The following is a 27,445-nucleotide window of genomic DNA, read 5'->3' as shown; positions in this document are numbered from 1 at the left end:
GAATCTGGGTTTGTTTTAAGCCTACATTGTTTAAAAGCAGCAGGGGACCAAAATGATGATGGCATCATACTGGCTGAAGGGAGGAACCTGAATTGAACTCTCAAGCCAAATTCTAATCTCAGATTTCAGTTTCTGTATTCCTCATTAAGAAACTCCCATGGACATCGATGGGACTCCAGCATGAAGACGGCTATGTGAACATAGCATGAGGATCAAAATCTGCTGTATGGGCACCACACATGGAAACACTACCCACAATTTTTCTCACCAGACGTCAAACATCTTGAGAGCACAAGTAAAGGAAAGCAACATTCATAAAATCAAAACCACAAATAATTAAATATTTAGTTTTCTAATCAAGTCAAGTTGTGTGTAAGCCCCTAAACAGCATTTACAAGCATTTGATTTGTTTTCTCCATTGACTATATAAAGAGTACTCATGGGCTCACAAATCAGAACTTCTTGTTTGATTTGTTTTAACATGTTTGCCATGTCAGGTAGTTTTTCCCTTATTTCTTGCTGTTCCTTTATAATCTTGTAAACCAGGTCAATTTATTGAAATGTCAGCTTTTATAAATATTCCTATCCAGCCAAGCCTCTAACTTAACACATGCTATAATTACAGCACAGCCATTTATGGAAAGTAACTAAAAGTGGGATAGTCCTTCTTACTCACATTGAGAAATATCCTATTCCTTGACTCCTTGACTCAACATTATTTCAGTTAATTTACTTTTGGAATTCATTCTGGAAAATGTGTTAGCAGTTGCAGAATCTGTCCCAAATCTTACTGCTTTTTCAATTAAGTCTCAATCTTTAAAAAATGGGCATTAAATATCTCCAGGATTGGACATTTTCTGTTGTGTTACCGAAACTTCTGCTTTGCCAACATGAGGGTAGTCAGCTATAAGGTCACAGAAACAGAAGTAAATACATTTTTTTAGATGAAAAAAAAAGAAAAGGCAAACAAAGCAAAACTTCTAGAAAAAGGCCACAACTTCCTAGGATTAGAGGCAACTTTAAATTAATATCATCATTATTATTTGGTATTTTGCCAAAATGAAAAAACAATCTTTTATTTGGCTGCAGGCTCCTGGAAAAATTACATCTGAAAATAAAACAGTGAGCAAAACACCAACACAGAAGTGCAATCCTAGATAGCAGTCAGAAACAAGAAGCAGAAGTAGACATTACAAGAAAAAAAAAAGAAAACCCAAGCGTATATATTAGCAAGTTTAAGCAACATTTGAGTCCTTTCTACTGTAGCAGCATAGCTATTTGATACGTGTACTTTCAGTGTGGAACAATTTGCCCAGCATAGGAAAGTACTGAACTTTGTGCCTATTCTGGAACAAGAGATTTGTTTTAAAGATACCCTGGCTCAGTTGAGATAAAGATCAACTAGCATTTAATTTGAGTGAGTCTGCAACAGAATACACATTGCCCTATTTGAATCTCCTGTACCAGGACCGTAGATAGGTTACTATCTCCCCTTCTCACCCTCCCCATCTCTGCCTGTAAATATTTGTGTTTGGAAAGACACACTGAAAGTGATTTGCTTACACGGCAATGCATGAAATTCCCAATTGTCTATGGACAATAAGGTAGCTTGGGAATACAGTAAACTTCCTTTTATTCACATTGTCGTTATTGACACTGTGAAACTGAAAAAGGACAAAAATAAATCAGCTATTGATATGAAATATCTGCAGGAGAGCTCTAGGCAAACAGATGTTTTCTGTTTAAAATTAGGGGCTTGCCTGAGACATGACTGTATTTCAAGTCAAACCAAACTACTAAAACAAATCTTTTTTTCTTCTTGCCAGCAGACTCCTACAAATAACTATGTATAGAAACTGTTAATTACCCTGTATTTTGGTTTGTAATGGAAGTCCAGGTATATTCAAGCACTCTAATGATTAACATTTATTCTCTCTGTTTTGCCAAATATGAATATAATTTAAATCAAACTGGTTAAATTACTCTAAAGAATTTGTAGCAGTCACCAAAAAAGGAAAAAAAACCTCAAACCCCAAACCAACCAACAAAATTCAAACCCCACCACAACAGAAAACAAAACCAACCTAAGAGCAGGAAAAACCCCCAGTATGACCAGAATCCATGTTACTAGTTATGTACAAGATAAATATGATTATTTCAAATACAGCACTTGAAATTGTTGGCTTAAACTTTAGCAACATTTTGTACTGTATAAAACCAAATGTTTTTTGTGAAAAGAATGTCTTGCTCGTTCCCATTTGGAAAGTGATTGTATTGGACGTTAAAACTAACAGCTGCAGAACTGCAAGAATCATGTCTCTTAAAGGACAAAGCATATGAATCATCCACACTACCTTGGGAAATACATTATATGTAGACAGACAGATGGATACAGGTAAGTATGTACACAAACATCCATCCATCTGCATCTTTGGTGGAGTTTGAAAAAGGCTTTCTCACAGGCCTTTGCATGTGCTCTGAGGAAGTGCACCAAATGCTTTTGAACATTTTGACACCTCAGAGGGCATAAATTATATTGCTAAGATCCAGTAAGAATAAAATCCAAGGGATGCCACAGTTTAGAGAAGACTTTATAATTATTAGGGTGTCCTGCAGAAATTACACCTGGTTACCGATTCACATCGCAAATGAATGTAGAACATATTTCCTTTAAAAACCACAATTCTTTTTAAATACCTGGTCAGGTGCTACAGAAACCTACAGAGAACACATTCTTCCAACTAGAGACGTTCATCACCAAAATCTATGTAGTTTCTTCTAAATAAAAGAGCACTGGTCTTTATTTCTAAAGCATAGGTGCATATTTACGGCTAAATCTTATGACAGCACTCAGAAGTCACAACATGGTAGAAAGGACACCAAACAGGAGCACAAAAAAGTCTTCTGTGAAAGGGAAAGCCATCAGATATGGAGCCTTCACTTGTTCAAGTTCAATATCACATAAAAGTTATACAGCATAGGCTACTGAACTCTGGTGCAGAAGTGCAAAATTGAGTACAAATCAGGAAAGGAACGTTTGAGATACTGTTAATTGCTGCTTTTGCTGAATATTGAACTATTGAGAAAGCTATAAATACATTGCTGCAGATCAACTGGTAGGCACAGTGCAAAAGAGATATTCAAAGGTGCCTGATGAATGGTTCTATTTTATCACAGCAATTTTATTTTATTTTACATATATTACAATCAAGTTGTGAAATCTGTGAAGTGCTTTGGGTTTTATTTCAACATGGGGAAACCAAAGCAAAACATGGAGATGTAGCGTCCTTATCAAATGGCCCTCTTTGGATTATTTTTATATCTATTCCTACATCAGTTTGCTTCTATTCTTTGTCTTATTTTTCTGGCTTCTCAGTTTTAAAAGGATGATTGGTTAATTTCTGAGAGAGAGGAGTGGTTCTTCGAGCACAAGGAACAGCTGGAAAGACAGATGTCATCGCTGTTACCATTTTGTTGCTGAAGAAAAATAAAACAAGATGGCAATTTCCACTGAATAGAAATTTTTAAGTTCATTCCAGCTGTGACCATGTGATCAGCATCTACTGTGTTTGGCCCTTCAGTCAAGTACATCTGGTGAAAATATTTCAGAGGTGTGGGGAGAAAGGGGGCAGTTTGTGGGGAGATTATGTTTTGTTTTAGCATGCATAATAGTTTGTTTTTCTGATAGAATTTTTAGAAAAGATCTGTGGGCAGATGATGGGAAGAACACTGAAAGAATGAGCACAGGGTAGGCACCAATAGGCTTGAAATGACAGAGCAATCATGAAAGTCAAATTATAAGGGACTTGTTTAAACTTATTATGAGTTTTAACACAGAATGTTACTATTAAAATATATATATATATATATGGACAGACTCCCTTAGAAATCTTTGTCATACTGAGATAAAGCAACAGGAAGCAGACAACAGAAAATTATTTAATATCTAGATAGAAATGCTGTTATAATGTCACCTAAAGAGTAAATATTACTGGCAAATTAAATATAGGTAAAATTTATTAAGAATATTAACTACACATTAATGAAAGACATAGGATCAACAGAACGAGGTCAGGTTTTGCACTTTACTATCTGAAGCTACCTATATCATATGCACTTCAATATTTAGCTTTTCTTACCTGCACCCACAACTGTGCTGAACCATCCACCCACCTGTCCCATTCTAAGTACATCTATCAGCTACAACTGATTACAAGACTGGTTCTCTTGTCCTGTGTCTGGTAGCTTTGGAGACACAGCTGTGCTCTGGAGAAGTTCCTCTAATCTCTGCCATGCTTGTGGAACCAGTGACTACAGGAGTGTGCATTGGTGCTTGTCAGAGAACATGTGCTTAGAGAACTTTCTTCTGCTAGGGAATAAGGATTTCCAGAAAGTTTTATTAGTGGCTGAGAATGTAAAAAACCACAACTTCTACTCTTTCCACAAGCCAGGATGCAAGAAGTTAAAGTGCACAAATCCAGAAGAACTGCTTTGTGTTGATAAATACCTGCTCACCGATAATCAAAGAACTGAGGTGCTCCCACACGCACAGGATTTGTGCAATTCCTTCCTCACAAGTTCTCACTCACTATCTGATATATGAAACTCTAATAAGAGAGCTTTTAAAGAGCTAAATCTACGACCCACATCTGGGCTGTGTCTCGTTGCTTTAAAAGTGATCAATGCAAAGAAACCATCTGGAGCTGAGGAGCCACTCATTCACTATATTAGAACAAGTAGTTTCAGGCTACTTTGCCACGGTTAATTTTTACATCGCTGCTGATAGGCTGGTAAAGCTCAGCAAAGCCTAACTGTGTTTTAAGCACTGCAACTTAGTGCAATTATTTGAAAATAAACAACCTGCTCTGTCAGTTAAACATTATTTAGGTTACATTTTTGATACATCACACAACCAGGCTTCAGTGATTTTTTTGTGAAAACTAACATTCCGTTGCTACCGTCTGTGTAACAAACAGCAAACAAATGGATGACAAAAAACTTTCCTTAAAAGGATTATAATCTCTCTCCTATCTAGAAGGTACACAGGAATTACTGTTCGTCTGTGTAACAGCATTCAGTAGATAGTTACTTTCATTCTTTGCAGGACCAGAGGGAAGCACAGAATCGGGATTTTAAAAACATTAGCAGAAATTCTATCAGGGAACCTCTTTTGATGTATGATTGTAGAGACTTGAACACACTTTACATTTTACTTTGTTTTGGTAAAATATCAAACAGCATGATGCTGCTAAAGGTAATTTTGAATATTACAAAACTGTTCCTATTGAAAGTCACATCCTATTGTTCTGCCTCCAACTATGTGAATTACTGATTTTCCCATTAGTCGTTGGTCAACGAGAAATGAAAGTCAGTTCTGTTTTCCTGGCAAAATAAAAAAAACTTAAAAAGAAAAATCACAGATATATGAAATCATGAACTCAAGTTTTTTATGTTAACAAAGAAATTTATAATTTAAAAATAAAATTTCCCTCTTCTTTGTTGCTTTGTAACTCTTGTTTTCAAATGGAAATGTGTCATTCATTATTTCAATTCTTGCAGAAATTACAAAAAGTTTCAGCTGCACTTCTGGATCTTTCTTTTTGGCTCAACCTTCTAAAGCTTTGCATGGCATCTCAATATTGAAGGCAAGGTAAATTTTCAAATATTTAGTCCACCAAAACCAGTTGTTCCTCTGAACTACTTCACATAGCTCTCTCCATAACATACGATGTATCCAGCACTTCTATGCTCAGATTTTCCACTGTTAGTCTGTGTTTCAGAGATCAATTCCAATTTTGCAAATTACCACTCTTACTTGTCCAAGGTACTGTTTAGGAACCAGGCTATATATACCATTTTGTCAGTCTAGACACATTGTTCCTCTCAAGGAGAATAGCATCTACTACTTTAATCCATGTCTTCTAGGGTTTCTGATTGTGTTATATGCAAGTCCAGGAAATACTTCATAAAAAGCACCATCTCTTCCAACCAAAGAGTATAGTGAGGCCAGAAAAATGCTGTAGTAAATGGAATGACCAAGACGACAATTGTGTACTTTTTATATGGAATTTATAGCTAATGGCAGTAGCAATTGCCTCAAAATCTTGTAAAACAGGATTACAGTCAGGAGTCTTGTTTGGAGTATGACTTTAATTTACTATATACAGGAGTACCAGTGGCAAACGATACTTCTAGAATTTAAATAAAAGCTGTGTTCTAAAATGTTAATACACTTCAAAGATGAGGTGGTTTTATCAAAGAGAACTGAGACAAGTAGAAATAAAGGGGTTCAGGGTGCCCTGAAGGGCAAAGAACATATATGCAAAACTTGCATTTTCAGAAAACTGGCATTCAAACATGGACAGAACTGTCAATCTACAAATGAGTAGTTATTAGTCTGTTAGTGCAAACATAAACCAGAATTGTATGTGCATGTACATTTAGAGAATTACAGGTAAAAATTATACTTCGTTAGAACCTGCAATTCCAGTGCAGGTCAGCGCACACCACCACCAGAGGTGCAATAAGCCAGCCTTGTTTGATGTAATCCAACGAGTCACTACCACATCTGCAAGTACACTCCAGCCCCCTGTGTCAGGACCAGCACTCTCTCTCATGGGCCACACCACCACCTGGCAATTCTTTGCTGAAGTGCTTTTGTACAGATGTTCCCATGGCTGGAATGCTTGAGTTTTCGTCCCTTTTGTTCTGCCCTCTAGAGCTTTGCATGGCATCTCAATACTGTGTGTCAAATTTTTCTCTCTTGTTTTTTATTCATTCCAGATTGCACTGAGACACAGGACGGAAATGCAATCAGGAGATTCTGTTCCTCTATTTGAATAGGAAAACTTTGGAAAACTTTACATCTTAAGACAGTCTGTGAGAAAGGAATGAAGCATTTGGGTCCCCCTCTGCAGTACAAGGTTTGGCATGGAAATTTAAGAAACTCTCTACATGCATGTAGAATTTTTATGCAATAGTCAATTATGCCAGATATATATTGCAAAGACAGAATTTAACTACATCTCCCCAGTCCTCAAGTCTGACTCTCAGTCCTCTGGTACAATCCTGTCTGTAAAAAATTAAGAGAAAGGTGGGCAGCCTAAAAATAAATACATACTCTGTTTTCAGCAAGTGCACCACACTCGAGCTAAAGGAGGATGTTCTGCAGTGCATCCTACTTGCTAGAGCAAAGACAAGAATCTTTTTGCAAATATTTGCAGATACTTAAAGAATGACTTTTTAAATATAGTTGTGTCTTGAATGAGTCCTAATGAGCGACGGAGAGAATGCCTTTAATACTGCTATCAGTATGCAAATCCTTTTAATATTGCTATCAATGCAATCCGTATACTATTTAATATAACAAAGCACATGAGCCCTGTTCACAAAGCACCAACTTGGCTTCACCTCAGTTAGTAGCATTCTTAGGATGAACTAAGTAATAATATGTTTCCCACATACAAAAGTCAATATAAATTGATAGAAAGAGATAGCTTTTAATCTGGTTTCTTTGCTTCTTTCTTTGTTATTTATTAATTGCCACCAATAAAGGTGGTACCTACATTGAAGGGAATGTAATGCTGGAACTTAAGCTCTCAATAACTAGAACTTAAACATGAGCATCAATGATGTGTCTGTGATAGTTCAGCATTGCTAGTGACACTCTTACAGCACTTTTATATTCAGCTCAACGTCCTCACTTCACACAAGCAATATTAATCATTAAAAGCCGATTTCCAGCCTGCCTCTGGTATGCCTTATATGTATTATGCAGAAGAGTGTAGAACTTGTATTTGTAAGCATAGGGAGAGCCAGAGGGAACATGAGGCCTTGATTCCCCTTAGCAGCAGCCAGCAAAAGCTGGTCTAAGATATTTTGAAGGGTATTAAACTGTTTTAAACATGACATAAGGACCTTGGGTGGAACTGTAATTCCACCAATTATCAACCTGGACGCTTACAGCAAAATCTTGGTGAAAACAGAACAGGTAAGGTTCCAGTCATGCCACCCGTTGTAACAACACCACTTTGCTGAAAATAGGGCAAGAATTAGATACAAGAAAATGGAACTGTTGTCACCAACAGGAAACGGCATAAACATCACAGACAGGATCTTTCTGAAGAGATGGCACAGACACAGCCATGACAGGTACTTGCTACTTATCAAGACAGTGGCAAAAAAATCAAAATTATTATGCACCTCTCAATCACTTTTCCCCTTTTCCCTCTGTCATTGAGTAGCATATAACTGTTAGGATATTGCTTTACAGTTAAGGAATTTAAACTCAGGAAACTCTCACAAAGTCAGCTCATTTCAATATCTCCAGCAATGCTGATGCAACAAGATCATTGCTAACATGTGTGGGAAAGGGTCACAATCACCCTGTCAGCTAATGCCTCCAGAACCAATTGTAGAAGTAACACTTACAATTCATTCATCCATGCGTATCTGTGCAAAGAGCTACAGAATAGTCTTGTAAAACTTTGCCATGAAAAATAAATCTTTCTAGACTATAATATGTCAACTTCTACCTCGGTTAATTGTTATTACTTTAGGGAATTCACCAGGACATCATAGAAATGGAAAGTATGGAAGGAAATTACATAAATTGAAATATCTTCCTGACATAATGTATTTAAGATTACCAATAATTAACATCTTTCAAAAATTCACAAAACAAATAATTATTTTCCATGAAAACACACATGACTGTACAACTGCCTGGGTAGGCAGTTAAATAAAATAGCTGACAAAAGAAGAGGCATATGGAAATCAAACAAGGACGTATTGTAAATTTTTATTAATTCCAAACAGGATTCTTCTCTACGGTAGTTCACAGCCAGACTTCCATTTTTGTGCTTGGGCTTCTCTGTAAATTCGCTGTTATCCTAATGTTTAAGAATCTCCTACAAGTCATCCTAATTCATAGTACAGAAACATCCTTCCCTTCTTCACATTTTCATACTATATTTAAAGGGATGCTGGCATGTTCTCTGGCAGGTGTTAACCTCTGCAACACAAAATCTTCCCTGAAGTGACGTCAATCCAGATCTCAGGATAAATCAGGTCACACCGCCTGCACAAATTTGCCATCTTGTGGAGATAGCAAAACTGAGGACTAACTCTACCCATATTCTTTCCTATTTCTTGTCAGTAGTTCTTGTATCAGCTGTGCTGGGATGAAATGCTCTGCAGAGCAGCAACATGGCAGAAAAGTTGATCAGGGTCCAGGAAATTTTTAATCCAGGAAAAATTCAGGTACAGGAAATAAAGAATTGCTTTGTTTGGTAATTCAATTAAAATTAAAGGCCAAGCTGGTTTTGGTAGTATTTGTTCATATCTGCATTAAAAAAGCTGGCTGTGGTATCTACTCTACCTCATTTCTTGATCTGATTATAAGAGCACAAAGGTGCTCTACAGTTTCCTACACTGTCCACAGTTACCCCATCAGGCCCAACACTCGAGAAAGATCACAAAGTAGTTCATCATCCCTAGCAGGAGAAGTTCCATACATGATTTCATTACAAGCACAGGAGAAAACATACGGAAACAATATAATGGAAAATATTAAAAAAAAAATATAATTAAAACCCCTAAAAGAAAAAAATACACTGAGCACAAAACGATTTCCCTAACTGTACTGTGCTTTTGAATCACACCAAATGCTGGCATGGTGCCTCTGTGGGGGAGGCAGTTTGCCAGGATATTGCCATGGGCAGCTAATAATCGCCCACACACAATGGGCAACAAAGATTAAGCCCAAATATTTGAAGGTTTGCTTTAAAAATATTTTTACCATATTTAAGAAATAAAGCAGGATTTTATTCTTTCATATTGAAGCCATTAAGCCAATTTCTTCAACATTAAAACATTCCTGATTTCCACAAGCCACCACTATAACTGTTTCCCTTCCCGGGTGTCCTGCCATAGTGCATGTGCACACTTGTGCAAGGCTAGGAAGTCTAGGGAATTCCTCTAAGTCACTCAAGTCCTGTGCCAGGTGTTTGTAAGGATTAACCTTGCAAGGACTTAAACAGATTGGGGGTTTCTATAAATTGCTTTCAAATCCAGTTCTTAGACTGGATGATAACTGATATTACTGGATAGAGTTAAAGAAAAGCCTCTCTCACATATTCATTTTTGACTATTTCAACACTGTCATTTCCTGTTTCATGCTGGAGCCAAGGGGTTAAGAGAAGTGACAGTTTTTGTGATGTAATGATACAGAAAGACTTCTTTTCTTAAGGAAAGCAGGCAGAGGTTATATTTTCCTAACATTACCATGAATTATTTGGTTGTAGTGAAAGGCTTGATTTGTTCTTTTCTATCAGTAATTGATAAGGTCATGGAAAATGTGATACAAGACAGAGATTTGGGAAATTTTGTTTTAATACTGTGGGCTGAAAATTCTTCTGTCTAACAGTACATGTTCCCTCTGGATTAAGTAACCTTTGCAAGTTTTCCACAAACTGATTCTGCTGAATAGAAATTGATTAATGAGCTCAGACACTGAAATTGTCACTAGAAAATAGCCATTGAGATTCTAGTCAGCAATCACTAGCCCCAGGGTCAAGGAAGACCATGGACGGACTTAGCTGAAAAGAGAGCAGCCTTCATTTGTCTTCTCACTAACTTCATTTTAACTGTGCCTGGTGGCGTTGGGTGCAGCCAGAAGTCTGCCACCACTTTTTTGATAAACCCATGTACTGAGGGCTTCTTAGCTAAGCTATAAAAATTCCTTCAAGGGTATAATTTCATTGGCCTGAATCTCCACTGCCTCAAGGCTTCAAGTTATTTACACCTGTGTAAAATTAGGGAAAAGTTGGAATCAAACACAGTCTATCACTCCATGCATTAGGGGCATCATCTATGATGTTACCTCTAAAGATTCCTACTATCACTGTTGCCAGTTTCTTTTGAAAATACATGCTGTAGTAGCATTGAGCTTACTTAAGAGGGTTCACTTCACTTTCACTCTGCTTCACAGACAGCAATATAATTAGACATATTTAAGCCCTTCATATACATAAGACTCCAAAGAGCTTTCTGTAGACAATGTTCAACTCCCCCCCCCCCCCCCCCCCCCCCCACTCCCTTCAGAAGTTTGCATCTGCTGGCCTGAGAGAGTGACTGCAGTCAAATTCATCCTTCAGCCTCTTTCAGGATGTATCATGTTCAACAGATATGAAAGGACATAAGGAAGGGGGAATCAATTCTCTTGCTGGCATGATGCCCCTTATTTGGTGCTGTGGAATAAGAAGGATGTGAGAAAAACAGGAACAGGAAAGCAGAAAAACGCTGTAGAGAGGGCAGACTGTCAGCATATGTAGGTAAGTATCACACAGAAAGGTTGGAGAGATAATAGTCTTGAGAACTCAGATCTCTGTGCCCAGACACAGTCACAAATTTTAATTATTGTGAAGGGGGAGGAGATACTATTAAGTCTTTTCCATGACAGAATGTAACAAGGGTACTTTCCTACTAGATTATTATTCTACTGCTTGGAAGACCTGTGGCCACCCATGTGATAGCAGCAGACATCCTATCTCAAATGAAAACACTATCTTTACCAGGGGAGTTTTAATTGTCAATCCTTGAACTCTGACATTTTCACTTGAACAGGACATTGAAGAGGAATTTGAAATTCCAACCTGAAACCCTTTACTTTGTCCTGTTTACCATGGATTTGCTTATTGATTTTATTATTAAAAAAAATAAATAATGAGAGACTAAAACATTTACACCCTATTTCTAACCTGTTCTTCCCAATTATTTTCCTAATGTGTAATTTATTCTCATTCTTGGTTAATATTAAAAATTCATAGAATTTGGAGATACTATTGGCTAGTAATTGTCATGTCATTTCCTTTGTTCATCCAATGAATTTGCATCTGAAAGTCATCATCACTTTGCTTTTAATTTTTATAGATTGAATAAATTAGTGGATGCATGTTTTTGATAAATCAAACAATCAACTATGGACAAAATTATCATCTAGACTCAACACAGAAAATGTAAATTCCATGAGAGTCACATCCATTTTAAATTCAGTTTAATGTAAAGATACTGTTGTTCATTAAGAGTTCTAAAAATAGATCAATGGTAGTTTTAGTAATAACTATGGTAAAAGTTGTATCATATCATCATCACATTTTATAATACACGTTGGATTTCTAGAAAGACAGAAATTTGTAAATAGTTAATAAAACAGTTCATGTTTTACCAACTAATTTTAAATTCTTTTTTTCTGGTAGTTATTCCATCAGAAAGCAGAGATCTCTCATCTCTGGGGTTAGTCTATTTTTTTTTCCTGTGAGATCTTAATACATTGATCCAGTTTCGATTCTTCTACTGTCCTTTAAAAACAATACACTTTTTGATTATTCAATAGCTCTACAGCTTTAAACATCAAAAATTCAGTCCTGTTTTTTTTTTATTCAGACTTTCTATTCTCATTCTCCACTTCCTTGATGATTTCCTTCTTCCCATTATGTGCTTCTTGGGTAGATAGAGTCTCTAGGGCCTTCTTTAGGCAGAAGTAATACAACTTGAAAGTTATTTTATGATATGAACATTGCTCAATCCCTGAGGTGTATTTTGTTCATTGAGCTAGGGAGATGATGGTCTTATATTTTAAAGTCAGAAGGTTCCCAGCATTCACGTATCTCTGATGTAACCTGCAGCAATATGTTTAACCTCACCAGGTTTCTGTTTCCCACTTGCAAGATGGGTATCAGGAATTTCTTAGGATATTTTGATGAAAAATTGTTGCTTGTGCATGGAATACGGTGCAGAAATCCTGTACACTAAGATTGGTGACATTAGTCCCAGTTCTGAAAACCCTATGCCCATGGGCAGCACAGTACCTGAGCTACTGATTTCTGTATTTCTATACAAATGCCTATATTTCTAAATCTGTTCTGCATTTTTGAAAATGTTGCCCTTACTGTTCCACAACCACTTCATTTGCAGTTCTGATCTGAACTGCACTGCAAATCAGGTTGACTTTAAAAAATAGCAATAAATCGTATCAAACATCTCAAGTGAAATGAATTGTATTCAACACATGCTAGCATACCATTGTGGCTTTTTCTAGCTAGCCACAAAACCATCCAATTAACTAAAATTATTTTTTACATAAAAAGAACCTCAGATGCTAAATTGCTAAGTATTAATGAAGTATATGCACAAATTCAGTATTTATTCCAATGCATACCCCAATTTTTTTTCTCTGATGCCCTCATTGCAACAATAATTGAGGTATAATAAATACTAACAGTATCTTGCATCTGAGAAAAGCAGCATTGACAGACACACAGGTTTTGCTGCCTAGAAATAAGAGTATTTCTAGTTATAATGATAGCCAGACAAAAAGCATACAGGCCTGAGTAGCTTCTTTGGGATTATTTTCATTAGATGTCATAAGGTCCCTGGGTACTTGTACAATCAGTAACACTTCACAGAGCCTTCACGTCTAACAAATAATTAGCTAAAATTGAACCAGAGATTTCTTACATGCATGTCATAGGTTTGATATGAATAAGGAGGGAAAAGGTTAACAGAGGGTCATAGACAGTTCCCTATCTTCCAGCTTATTTATTCAGTGAAATGAGAAATTGATCACATTATTTCTTATAGAAGAACCTGATTCATTACAATCAGCTCTGAATTGGCAGTTTTTGCTTTAGGCAATTTCAGAACATTACTTATGCTTAAAGAGTTACTGGTAAGGTCATTTTACAACTTGTAATCACCTCTCTGACCCCTTCATGACCATGGTCTCAAAAACTGAAGCATATGTGAAAACTGATAAAAGTATGCATGTGAACAGAAAACTAATAGTTAAACAAGAGGAGCTGAACAAACAAAACCACACAATTGAAGTATGGATGACCACATTCAGGTGTACTAGAAAATATTGAGAACACATTATCTCTTGCAGATCATAAATGCATATTGAGTCATCCCTAATTTGGCAAGATATCTATTGGAGGAAAAATTAATCTGATATTGCATGCAGCATTAACCAATGGAGGGCAAGAAAAAGGAAAGGAAATGGAGACAGCTACAGGTAAGGATCTGGAGTTGGAGGTGATACTGTGGGGGCTAGAGGGACAGAAAAGGCTAGTTCTTTCCCCTAAGTGTAACAATGGTCACTTACTCCCTCTTCTACTGACCCAAACTTCCTTAGCACCATGAACCAAGCTCTTTTTATTCTACAGAAGGTTTAGAACATCTTTCCAGAACTGCTCACATCACATGACAAGCACTGTGACCTCTCAGGTGCTCCATGTTTTGGAGAACACTTTTACCAAAGTTTCCTCTTGCTAGACCAGTATCACTCCAACCAGGCTGCCTTTTCCAGACAGAATGAGAACTGCAATCCTTGCAGGGCCTGAATCAATTCCTTCCCAATTATGGTGACACACGGGGTGAAGCTAGGCTGAAACCTGCAGTGCTTGAGAACCTGTGTCATACAAACATTGCAGAGTGCAGCTGCTGCTGGGCTCCAGATTAGATGGCAGATATTCACTGAAAGTATAAGATCCTCTTTAAATTAATGGAAATTATTTAATTACCTTTGCAAAATTAAGCCCAAAATTCAGGTTGCGCACCCCATTGTGTATTGTAAGAAAAATAGTAGGAAAATTGTAGTAAGTGTTTGAGAACAGAGGAGAAAAAAAGCAGTACAGAACTTTGGCTGATTTATGACAAAAGTGTGTAGATTACTATAGAATTAACTGCTTAGCATATGACATTCATTAAAACAGCTATCGAAGAGCAACAAGTACAAAAGAAAGAAACATTACATGTATATTTCAGTTGGAATAACTTCTCAATTATGCCTCTTAGCTACAGTGTCAAAAAAGGCTTTATCGCCACTTCAAAGCACAACAAAGTGGTGCTTTAAAAATAATTCTGGTGGATAACTGAACTAGGATATGTTCAAGTATAAACTACAATACAAAATATAATCTACAGAGTACTTTTTTTAAGCACCGGAATTTCATATACTTGAGAGGCTAATGTTCAGGTCTGCAGAAGGATTTAAGCATCTAAAATGAGATTAAGAGGATTTTTTAAACTTCTACACCCGCAAGAGCAATCCTTCAAACTTCTTCCTGACCGCACAGATGCCAGAAGTCTGTAATTGCTTATATGTCACTTAATAAAGTTTACCAAGTGCTTAATAGTCTGTTTTGCACTTGCTGAATACAGCCTTTTCACCAGCAGAAGGAAGCAGTTTGAAATTATCTAGCAGTTTAAAATGACATGATCAACAAGGCAGCAGATGTCTTCTTATGCCCCCTAAGAACCAATGCTTCCAAAGCACATCAGTCTGGTAGGTGTTATCAGAACATGTCCAATGTATATCCACAGGAGAAAGGTGTGATCAAAGAGGAAGACATCTCCCTTTTTATTCCATAGGATAATGAACACATGCTCAAATCTTAATCTGAGAGAATCCAAAGAAGTTTTTTGTCTTCCAAGAGTTTACTAATCATGTACCCACAGGCTGTGAAGACCTAAGAAGGTACACTGAGCCAGTGGAGAGGAGGATGATTCACAGGAATAGAGAATGGATTAAATGACAAACAGCATTCTCCAGCCCAGTGATTCATCTGGAAAAGAAGAATTATGGATTCAGGTGCTCATGCTACTTGTTTGGGATGCAGTGTCTCAGTTTGGTCACAGCTGTAGATGGAGTAAGAATAAGGCACTTTATTCTCTCTGTTTAATTCAGCATTGTAGATTTTGCTTATGGAACAAGGTACCTGAATTTGAAGCATAGCAGTTTCAGCAATACCTCTGGAGATTTTGTCCTAGATTCTTAAACTCACTGAATAAACCAAAAAAAAAAAAATTTTAGAAAAATTTAAAAGCATATCTCCATGTCTTCTTGAATGTGTGGTTCACTGAAGCTCACTTAAATTGGACATGAATGCATAAGAACAAATGTTAGACATTTTGTCAGCATCTTCTTTGAAGGTGGCCTAAATGGTCTTATAACAGTTTTCACCTTCCTTTAATTTGATTTGCTGATGCTTCCAATAGTTTAAGGGAGAGGAAAAGCACACCTGAAAATGAACAACGTGTAGCATGTTCTCAACTGCAGTTTTGGTATCTGCTTTAAAGGTATTGCTTAATCATGAAAAAGCTATTGGCAACAAAGTTGTAGAAATGCAGGTTACTGCTAAAACTGCCCTAAAAATTGCAGATAAGAGTGGTTTAAAACAGGACTGTAACAATCATATAAGTCAATTACTGGTAGCTGTACAGGTGAATGTTGTAGTATGCCCGCTAGAAAATGGACTCACACCTGCAGCTTCCTTATCTTCAGGATGTTTAATTTACTGAGATTTGTCCAACATTAACAAGGAATGAGAATTGTGTGGTTGAAAAGCAAATCGGAAATACCCAGTTTAAAACAATAGCCAAGAATCTCATGAAAATGTGTGTATTTCACTAATAAACACTACTTCAAACCTGTTTGTGAATATACTTTACCCGACTTTCTTGGTACATGATTAGCCTTTCTGGTCTATTTATGTGAAGTGTGTGAGTAAAAGGTTAAGAGCAGCAAATCCAAGTATCAGCTACACATTTCATACACTCCTTTTCAACACATCTAATGCTATCTCTATTCCTCACAGCTATTCCATTTTGTACCAAGTAAAAGACTAGTGGAGGAAGAACTATCCACTTCTTTCCAGTCTCTAAAATTGCCACCCTTATACAATTTCATTTAAGACAATGATTTTGTCTTAAATGAAGTTTCTTCCCCTTTGTTAGGTCTTGTCATATTGCTAGGCTGCTGCTTACGTTCTTTCACACAGCACTCATGTAGATTTAAACCTTCTTCGGTATGACTGTGCAGCAGCTTTGGCTCTGGACAAAGCTTTTCTTGCAACAGGCTTTCCATTTCTTCACAGGCAGGATGGGGCTGTCCAGCTGCCATAGACACATGAGAGCAAAACAGGGCTCTTTTTTATCCCCACCCCTTTTCCAGAGCTTCGACTTTGTCAGCACACTGGATTTACAATTTATATCTGCTAGGACATACAGTATTTAAAACAACCAGGCATTTTGCAGCAATTCTGAAAGCCAGTCACTTTTTTTACCCTGGCTAGCACAAAAAATATGTTGATCTAAACAAAATAGCACATACGTACACAGCCTCAGAATCTCACAAGTGCTCTTGCTTCTATACCATCAGCTGCAACAGAAGGCTAAAGAATAGGGAAAACATTCCTGATGGAAGGATGTGCTCCAGTTCCTTTCATAACTCACTACACCTTTGTAAGTCCTTTCAATTCTGCTCCTACTTAAACTCAACAGTTTTGAGGATTTGGCAAAGCATTAAGACCTGAGCTATTTTTTCTCCTGTTGAAAATTTTCTGGTTGGTAAAATAAAGTTTCCTATTGTGAAGGAAAAGAAAGCTTTTTTTTTTTTTTTAAATGGGATATTTTAAGACGTTCCTACATGACCAAGAGCTATCAAAATTCAGCAACAATATTTTATGCTTGGCATAGAAACAGCCCTGAAAAACATCACTGACATACAGAGCACATACACCATTGTGACAATGTCCTAATCTTTGTGAATTATGGGATCTCAACCAGAATTCACAAACTGTACATAGACTGAATCTCCAGACTGTCAGAAATACACATAAGTAGTATCTAACTTTATCTTGCAAAGGTCCTTATCTGTTACAAATTACAGTACGTTGCCTCACAGCTCTATTACAGCATTCAGAATTGTTTCATTATTTCAGATCATTGAATACTACAGCTTATATGACACTCAGGAGGCCTTTTTCAGGAAAAACAAAAGATAATTCCTGTCACAGGTAGCTTATTATCCCTGCCCTTATATCGGTAAGTTGCAGTAGTGGCTAGAAATATTTCACCTCTATGTACTCTTCCTTGCACGATCAAAGTTCAGTCCTGCAAAAGCTTAAATAATTAATAACTTTGGAAATTGTATTCATTCAGATGTTAAAAGCGGAGCAACATCTAAGGAGACAACATAAAGACCATGAATTAGCCTTGTGAAAAAGAAAAGCATTTCTCCCCTTTGGAATCATCCTCTCTAATCAATAGCTGTCTTGGGCCCAAAAGTGAATAAACAATTTAATTTTCACAAAATATGAATGTCAACAAGTCAACAGCTAAAGTATCATTTATCTGTTTAAAGGGAGAACTAGAATCTACCTGCATATTCAATCAAATATGTCTTTGCAAAAGTTGCACATTTTGTGGAGTCAAGAGTTCCACATTTTATTCATTGCTTACAGGATGGACTCTCTTATCAGGGAGATAAAATAATGAAAGTGAAAAGTGAGCATTCTACCTAATACTTAAATTTAAAATTAAGTGATATTATAGAAACCTATTTTGTGAAAATATTTTAAAGGATTTCTGCTCAAACGCAGAATGAAAACATTTGAAGCTTTGAAGATCTCACGAAACATAATAATGATTTTTCAGGCTAACTGTAGATGGATCTATCCCATGATAAATTGTACATCCAGCTACAAACATCGGAGGCCCAAAAAAATAGTTAACATCCTATTTCTGCAGCAACACTATTATATCCTTTCTTCAAAGGTTCCTAAATCCCTATAATAAATTGAAGATATTTCATTTTAGACACGAGCAGATTCCATAATGAGTTAAGCCTCTTTACAGTTTATTTTAATAAAGCACAGCTTTCTAAATATACAGAGGCTATAAAACATGCAGGTTGCAGCAATAATATGTTTAGTAGTCTTGCTTGATAAAGTGGAAATGTTTGCATGTTTCAAATTACGAGCAATTTAAAGTAGGAAGTAAGCAAACTAGCTCTTGTGTTATGAAGCTTGACATTGTTAAGCCTTAAGAGAACACATACTTCAAAGTCATACAGACTGAAATATGCCCTGTAAGCTTAGCAAGAGGAGCAATGCCATAATGATGTACTGCACAAAAATCACCACAAACTTCCATTTCAGTGTGAAGTCGCCTAGCTGTAAATTTCAAAAATTTACTGCTGGTCCTATTTTTAAAATTAATTCATTATTCATTTTCTTATGAAATGATTAGTGCATATAAAAAACAGAAGAAAGCTTTCCTTTGGATATCAACTAAGAAAAGTAATCACTGTAAATTACAAATAGTAAAAAACGTACCAGCATTTTAAATTAACTGACAGTCAGAAGTATCACTTGATAACAAATCTTTCAAAAATATTAAGGTAAATTACTATTCTTTTCCTCTGCACCAACATAAATGTAGAGACTCTTTTTTTCTCTTCCATGAATTTGGTATTAACTCTGCAAACATTCACACCTGTGTATTTTCTGCCCATAAACAGCAAAAGTGAATGATACTACCTACAAACCCAAATGTAATCATTCCTAATTCTTCACATAACTGTAGTTAGAATTCAATCAATTAAAATATTGCATATATGAAATAAAATGTTAAGAATCAACTAGAAACACAACAGAAATTTAAAAATCTCAACCTAAGCAGCCTCTGATTTGTCTTTCAAATCAGTCTGGAATATCATGACTTTTCAAATCTATAGCTACTTTATTTCAGAATATAACTGATTTAGAGACGCAGCCGCATTCACTTGCAAAGAATTATTCTCAAGGATGACTGTAGAAGGAAATGTGTGCACAAATCCACAACTAGAGTTGTTACATGCATAAATGCTTATAAAAAGAAATGTCATTCATCAGTTCAGCTAATAAACTGACAGCAAATAAGATACCTACAGGCAGATCAAAAGTGTAAATGTGTATCTAAAGAGAAAACAGGTAACTTACTGAGAATCATTGCTTATTTTGCGTCCATTACAATGCAAACGTAGCTCTCATTTTTGTATAAGGGTTCTAAACATCTTCACTTTAAAAGTAGTTTCAATTTGTAGATATAAATATTATGATGCCATATATGAAAAACTATTTACCTTATTGCAAATTCATCCCATTTCTTGAATTTCAGTCTGCTCATTTTTGACTGTGAGCTGATGAATTTCAGTCTGCTCATTTCTGTGAGCTTTAATGAACCTTCTTATTTTTCCTTTGTTCCTTTAGTACTCATTTAGATGAAACTCACTGTCTGATGTTAGAAGTCTTTATCACACACCACACTGAATATTATATGTAAAATGTTGTTGGGGCCTTATAAAAATAAAGATTCTAGGAAAAACTGTCACCACAGGACTGAGTTACTATTTCTAGCCACTCTGTTGGCACCAAACTACAGTTAAAAAAAAAAAAAAAAAAAAAAAAGGGCAGGGGAAGGTGTTCACTTTGTGGCTCCTCTAGTATTTCAGAAAAGAATCCTCTCCAAAGCCTTTTTACCCTTAGTATACACAGTACACCTGTGAGCACAGAGGTGCTTCCTTTGGAAATATTTTTAGTAAACAGCAAGAGTTAACAGATCTTACCTTGAGCATATCTATTTCTGAGAGACTATTAAGACATATACAAGGATGACACTGTAAGCTAACTGAACGAGATATTAAAAATTGACTAATTTAACGGCAAATCCTAACTCACAGTGGTGCTTCTGAAAATCCCTGTCTGAATGCCTGAATATGACAAGTGCCACAACATTTTAAAAGCCCTGATATGTAATGAGCGTTGCTTATGTAATCCAACTTGAGATGCTACTTGAAAGACTTCTAGCCGTCTTACTGTCAGTAAGAGAAATTAATGAATTAATGTGTATTGAAAATATTTGAAGTTTTTATATCTTGTTCTGACACTCTTGGGTCCTTTGATGAAGGACTAGAGCTGCTGAATACAGAGAATCACAGAGATGCCTTTCACTCCTTCACAGATGTTTGCTTAGCAGCTGTGTAGGCACCAGAGTGCAGAGCAGCAGGTGAGCTAACCTGCTCCGCCAGGAAGGTCTGACTAACTTCTTCACTGCTATGTGCTCTTACAGAACACAACTGTTACGGGACTCCAAAACTCCAGTATTGCATCATGGTTCATAATGTAGGCTTTCTCATTGATGTACAGAAGTTTATGGCAGCCTTCACAAATGAAGTTTTATTAGCTGAGTTTAAAACATGAAGAAACAAAGACTTGCCAAGTGAGTTCAAACAAAGCTGGTGGTAGAAGCAGACATGTAGCACAGGATTTTGAGTTCCAACACCTTTGCTTACATGCTAGGAGCCTGAACCTTCTCTTTCAAACAGTTAGAAAACGATAGCGGCAGCAAATCAGTCTTTGTTCAACCAAAGCTACAGAATTCTTTTTTGTGCAAAATTAGATCTCTCCGGACACTATCTCTTCAAGCATACATGATGTATGCAGTTTGTCTTTTTTCTAAAAAACAAGAAACATTAGTCAATTCAGCAGAAAGAGTGCTTGTGGATTTCTGTGGGCTCATATCATCACAAAAGGAACTGACTAGTTTGATCCAGACTGTATGCAGGTGATGATATGTCCATCCTGCTGATTCTGATTTAATAAGCAGCTTCAATTGGCTATAAAATAAAAACCTGCATCTTTATGGGTCTGGGCTTTTTTTGTTTGTTTTGGGGGTTTGGGGGTTTTTTTTTGTTTTAGTTTTGTTTTTTTGTTGTTGTAAGTCATGCACATTGAGAATCAGAATGCTTTGTCAGATAATGCTTTCAGTTGATGCTTTTGGAGACTTGAATGCATGTAGCTCCTGACAATGATTATATGCACGTGTTCCATATAATTCCAAAAGCACACCCATTATGAAAGATTAGTACAGTTGTGCTTATGATGTATTTAGGTCGTCTGTTACTGAATATTTCTACTGTCAGTACAACAAAAGTGTGATGATCACAGTTAAAGCTTAACAAAGAAAATGCTGTCAGGCAATTAGTAAGCTGAAGTCAGCAGTACTAAAGTGAAATATATCATGTTTGGAATAGCGGAGTGGTTTGCTTGTGATAAATGTTGAAACAGGTCCTCACACACAAACATATCCTAGCCTTGGAAAAAGTTTAGCATGTGGAAAAAAAAAAAAAAGACGGCAACACAGCTTAAACTTGTTATTAGACTTCTCAGTTTTCTTTAGAAAACAGCCTCAGCCACTGGGCATCCATGAAAGCGAGTATTCATTCATTCATTCTAGCACATTTGTCTTTTTACGAAAACCATGAAAACAGCACACCTTAGGAAAAGACTACACTACAAACACATATATCTGCCTAAGAAAAAGGAGAGTCTATCAAATGAATCATCTCAAAAACTGCAGAAATTTTTGAAAAAATTCAAGTAAATCTTATTCTAGAAAGACTATTACATTAAAAAAAATAATTTGGCAAGCCTGGTAATACTCTCCATTCCACTGGAGGAAATACGAAGGTAGAAATACAGTAAACTCAAAGCCAGCATGAGGTCTTTCCAAAGTCTCTAAGACTCCCCAGTCAACAACTAAGCAATTACAAAAGCTATAACGAGTATGTTTTTAGAAAGGAGTGACAGCTAAATTCAGATACAGCCTGACCAAGCAGGATTTCATCCCAGGTTAGTCAATACTGGCTGACTTACAGTAGGTCTCAGTTTGTTCCAAAATGTTTTACTGGCCCCAGTTTTTAACTGTCAGACTTCATTCTCCCTTAACCTAGTTATCATAGGTATGAAAATAAACCCTACTATATCATACTATAAGGATATAGGGCAGATCATTCCTGACCAGAAATTAAGCATTTATAAAACCAGTAAGATACAGTTCAGAAACATGATGCACAAAATGAGAAAAGATAAAGCAAAAATAAGGCAGGCCTGGAACAGAGGGGAATTTTTTTTTAAAAAAAATCCCTGTTTTACTTAAACTACCTAAATTATCAAAAATATTCTCAATATCAAAATCAACATAACCTGAAAGATTCCTGGACAATATACAAAACAAAACCGTAATCAGAAGTAGCTATACCAAACCACAGAGATTTCACCATCTAAGCTGCAAAAGAATTAGGTCTGCGGTATTAACAAGTGCGACATCAGTAACTGTGAGAGCTGTAAGGGAGAAAGAATTGGTTTTGTTCAGTGTTGTAACTGCAATGGCAGCAACAAACTATATCTGAGTTAGTTTTACTTCAGATATAGATAGCAATGAAAACATGTTAGCACTGATAAGGATGGTTGCATGACGTCACTGGAGCTCTGCACCCATCCTCGACAGCCCATGTACACTAGTGCTACATCTTTCCCGCTAACAGTAATCAAGCTACTTAAATTCCAGATAGCCACATATGTTGCTCTAACACCTGTGGTTTCTAGGGAAGCATCTTTGTAATAACATATGTAACAATTTTTTTTACTCTATGTCTAGAACAGGAAAGAACAGAAGTATCATATGAAATGACCACGCTTACTAGAACTGCAAAAGCTAAATACTGAAACATGAAAATAGAATATTTTCTAAGACAGGCTGTAGAAGTTTACCTGACTTAAAACTGACTGACTGACCTTAAAAACAAACAAAACCCCCACATTTGACTAAATTGGGAAGAAAGGATCCAGTGAGGGGCTGTAGACACACATTTAAAAGTTGATCTCAATAAAAATCATAAAGATAGCATTACAAGGCCCTATTGCCCAGAAGCTTCAGGCCAACAGAGAATACAAGAAAGAATCACAGACACAGCCCAGATAAAAAGTAACAGGTCAACAGCAGCACCCAGACAGCTGGTCAGACACCAACTGCTACTGACAAGCTTATGGGCAAGAAACATCAAAAAGGGACTCAAGGGGACATGGTGGGGCAAAATGAGTTTGTCATTGACATAAGGCTCATTGCCCTCAGGGTCTAGGTTCTAAACTGCTACATCTGCTCTTTTATGATGAAGTCTTTCAAGATGGATGCTGTGTATTTTATTATTTTCAACACTTGTTTCTAGCATATTTGTTTGAGGAGCATATTAAGGGTGTAAGAACATACAATGTCCACGCTGATTTAGACTAAAGGATTATATAGTCCAGTGACTAACTCCAGCTGTGCTAAAAAGCACAAAGAATGAAGCAGATGCACACAAATATATCACACAAGGACCCTGATAATCTAGTACCTCCAAACTGCTGATATATTTACCTGGTAACACTACAGATCCTCCAGCAGGATCTACTACACTAACTTTTGAGCTAGAAGATGTATCTAAGAAAATAAGGGAAGGATTGAGTTAATGGGTAATAGTCCTGAACATATAAAAGCTGTCACTGTTTGTGGAAAAGTAGTATTACATGGATAGTCACAAAATGGGAGAGACAAAGAATTAATAATCTAGAGGAGTAACTTAATGAGCTTTTCCAGAATATGGGGATATTTAATTCTACTACAATTTTAAACAGTGAATAGACAACATGCAGCACTGGAGACCGAGGTCTCCTTTTACTGCTGTTTGGGTTTGTGTGTGTGGTGGGGCTTTTGGTAGTGGAGGAGGGAGCTACAGAGGTGGCCCCTGTGAGAAGCTTCTCAAAGCTCATGCGGCTCCACATCAGACCTGCCTCTAGCCAAGGCTGAGCCAAGTAGTTGCACCTCTGTGATAACGTATTTAAGAAGGGGAATCTGGGAGGAGGAGTTGGAGTTGTGAGGAGAACACTTGTGTGAACACTGAGGTCAGTGGAAGAAAGGAGAAGGGGGGAGGTGTGCTGGAGCAAAGACTCCCTTGTATCCCGTGGTGAGATGGCAGGGCTGCCCCCCACCCATGGAGGTCACCAGCGGAGCAGATGCCGACCTGCAGCCCGTGGAGGACCCCACACTGGAGCAAGTGGTTGTGCCCAAAGAAGGCCGGGACTGAGGGAAACCCATGTGCTGGAGCAGTTTGTCACTGGGAGGACTGTGACATGCTGGAGGGACCCGCGTTGGAGCAGCTTGAGAAGAGTTGCAGCTTGGAGAAAGGACTCATGTCAGATAAAGTTCATGGAGGACTGTCTCCTGTGAGAGAGGAATCACACTGGAGCAGAAGAAGAGTGCAAGGAGTGTTCCCCCTGAGGAGAAAGCAGCAGCAGACTGACCATAACCCACTGCGCTACTGGGGACAGAAGGTGAAGATATTGGGATCAAAGCTGAGCCCAGGAAGAAGGGAGGGGTGGGGGGAAGGCATTTTTTAAGATGCAGTAATACTTCTCATTGTCCTACTCTCGTGGTGGTGTTGTTAGTGTTTGAATTAAATTGATGTTTTTTTCTTCCCCTAAAGAGTCTGTCTTTTGCCTGTGACCATAATGGTCGAGTCATCATTATCTCCATCAATCTCTTGAGACTTTTGCTTTATTTTCTCCTTCCCATCCCTCAGGGGGAAGGGGTGAACAAGTGACTGTCTGGTGGCCAGTTGCCCTCTGGGCTCAAACCATGAAAACTGCTAAGACTATGTCCTGAACTGCCCGGAACTAAATTCTGAGTCTTAACTCTTGAAAGCTGGAATATTACTGTATGATTATACATAAAATTAAGAGAATCCAGCAAAGAAAAGGTTTTGGTGGAATTGTTAAAAGCATCAATACCAAATGCTTGGCAAGTAACAAGTGTGGAAGGTACAACTGTTTTCATCTATATGAAGGGTACAGACCAAAGAAAGTAGTAAAAATTGCTTGGTGAATCAAACTTTCTCTCAATAATATTTGTCATTACAAGACTTATAGAGATTATTGGAAAGAATGAAAACGAAAGGGTAAGAAAAGGAAGTGATAACTTGGTCCAGAACTCTTTTTTTAGGAGAACCTCCTTCTAGCTGCCTGTATGGATCATACCTTCCCACAGGCCTGCAGTGAGCAATCAGTGAAGGTGACCAATGGGAAGCAGTAAGCCACACCCTATAAACTATAAATCACACAACCACTCTTTAACCATTACAATAAGCTGGCAAGTATTCCCTGATAGTCTCTTAGTATTATTTAGTGACGTTTGTGCCTGTAATGCAACCATAAGTTAAAACTCCCTGGCACTTGGCATACGCTACAGATAGTTCAACAACAAACACACACAATTGTACTTATCTGGCCCAAAGCTTTTTAGGGCTGTATTTTCAGGAGATGAAGACATCAGCCAGATGCTTTGGGAAGTCCACCTCTGTTATTCCACAGAAAGAGAAGAAGCTGTCCTCTGGCAGTTCTCTGTTGCAAAAAAATTCACATTCTCACTAATTGTGATCTCTCTTATTGAGGCACTTACTTACTGTCAGACACTGACTGTGTTTGTGACACACTCATTTAATGTCACATTACTGACCTTCCACATTCTTCATTTATGAGTTGAAGGTACTATGCAGGCAGCTAGAACCAAATGGCTTAGGTATTTATGGATCCATTTAACTTAACAGAAAATCATCTTAGAATCTATCTAATGGCAGATGAACTAGTATGAGAGAATGTCTATGAACCCTTGACACCGAATTATAATTCACCATTTATCTTCACTGATATATATGTCCTTCACTATGACGGCCAACAGTGTCTCAAAAATTTCTGAAAATAATTTTTTTTAATTTTCTATGAAGCTCTGCTTTTTGTCTAATTCTACACTTACACTTAGTTCTAATGGAAAATTTATTCTCCCAAAGGAAAAGACATTTCTCAGATAGCTAGATAGTCCTCTGCTGCCTTTGGTTACATTATATGATAGCAGAGTTGTAGCCTTGAACTGACTTTCTATTCCACTGGAGCAAGTGCCAAGATGACAGACAGCAGAGCACACTGTGTTCCACCTGTACTGCACAGATGGTGTGCTTGGACAGCAACCACTCCAGTGACATCTTGCAAATGATAATAATACATAGATATGTAAAAAGAGGATTTAAAACTTCTATGAGTCACTACCTGCCACCAAGTGAAACACCTTAGATCTATCAGCTGTCCAAAAGTTACAAGACAGCTGCAAAGGCACCTGACTACACCATGAAGAGGTATAAGTATCTTAAAATTAGAGGGATCTCTCTGGAACGGTCAAAATCTTTCTGTCAACTATCAGAGGAGAGGCAACCAGGATACCTGTGAAAAGAAGAAGAAAACAATCCAACGCTCAACCTGTTCCACCAAATAGAAACTGTGTAACATCATTATCCAAGGGCAGAACTCAGAAGATGGCTTGTGAAGTTCCAGCCACACAGACCTCACTTCACTTTTTGCATGTATCTATATAAAGTCTTCAGTCTCTGATCCAGGTTATACTTTCTTAATCTATTCCCTCCCCACTCCCCAGCAATGAAGATCTTTCTTACATTCTGCCCTCTTCCGGACATAGCTGCATAAGCTCCCTCCCCTTTTATCTCACAGAGCAACATTATGTTTCTGTTTAATACATTTTCATTCCTTTTAATGACACTTAGCAATTGAAAAGAAGGAAAAAAAAATTCATCAAATCTCAGATACATAACCATTGTAAGTGTTGTGCAAAGCACATCTCTAACTCTGCAGGAAGCAGAGCTACGATAGGACTGAGAGTACCGTCAGTCACCTGAACA

General features: G+C 37.2%; 2 long non-coding RNA genes across 2 annotated transcripts in view; one reads left to right on the top strand and one right to left on the bottom strand.

The window, feature by feature from the left end:
* Window positions 1–27,445, bottom strand: part of LOC141963792 (uncharacterized) — a 121,194-nt gene that overhangs the window by 33,843 nt on the left and 59,906 nt on the right. The gene's annotated exons all lie outside the window — the stretch shown is intronic.
* Window positions 11,112–21,938, top strand: LOC141963791 (uncharacterized). Its single transcript, XR_012634206.1, has 4 exons — window positions 11,112–11,333; window positions 13,946–14,074; window positions 15,520–17,886; window positions 20,953–21,938. It is a non-coding gene; the product is annotated as an uncharacterized LOC141963791 (long non-coding RNA).

The sequence above is a fragment of the Athene noctua genome, chromosome 9, assembly GCF_965140245.1.
Source record: "Athene noctua chromosome 9, bAthNoc1.hap1.1, whole genome shotgun sequence".
In the NCBI taxonomy this organism is placed as follows: Eukaryota; Metazoa; Chordata; class Aves; order Strigiformes; family Strigidae; genus Athene; species Athene noctua.
This window is presented reverse-complemented; position numbering and strand designations above follow the sequence as displayed.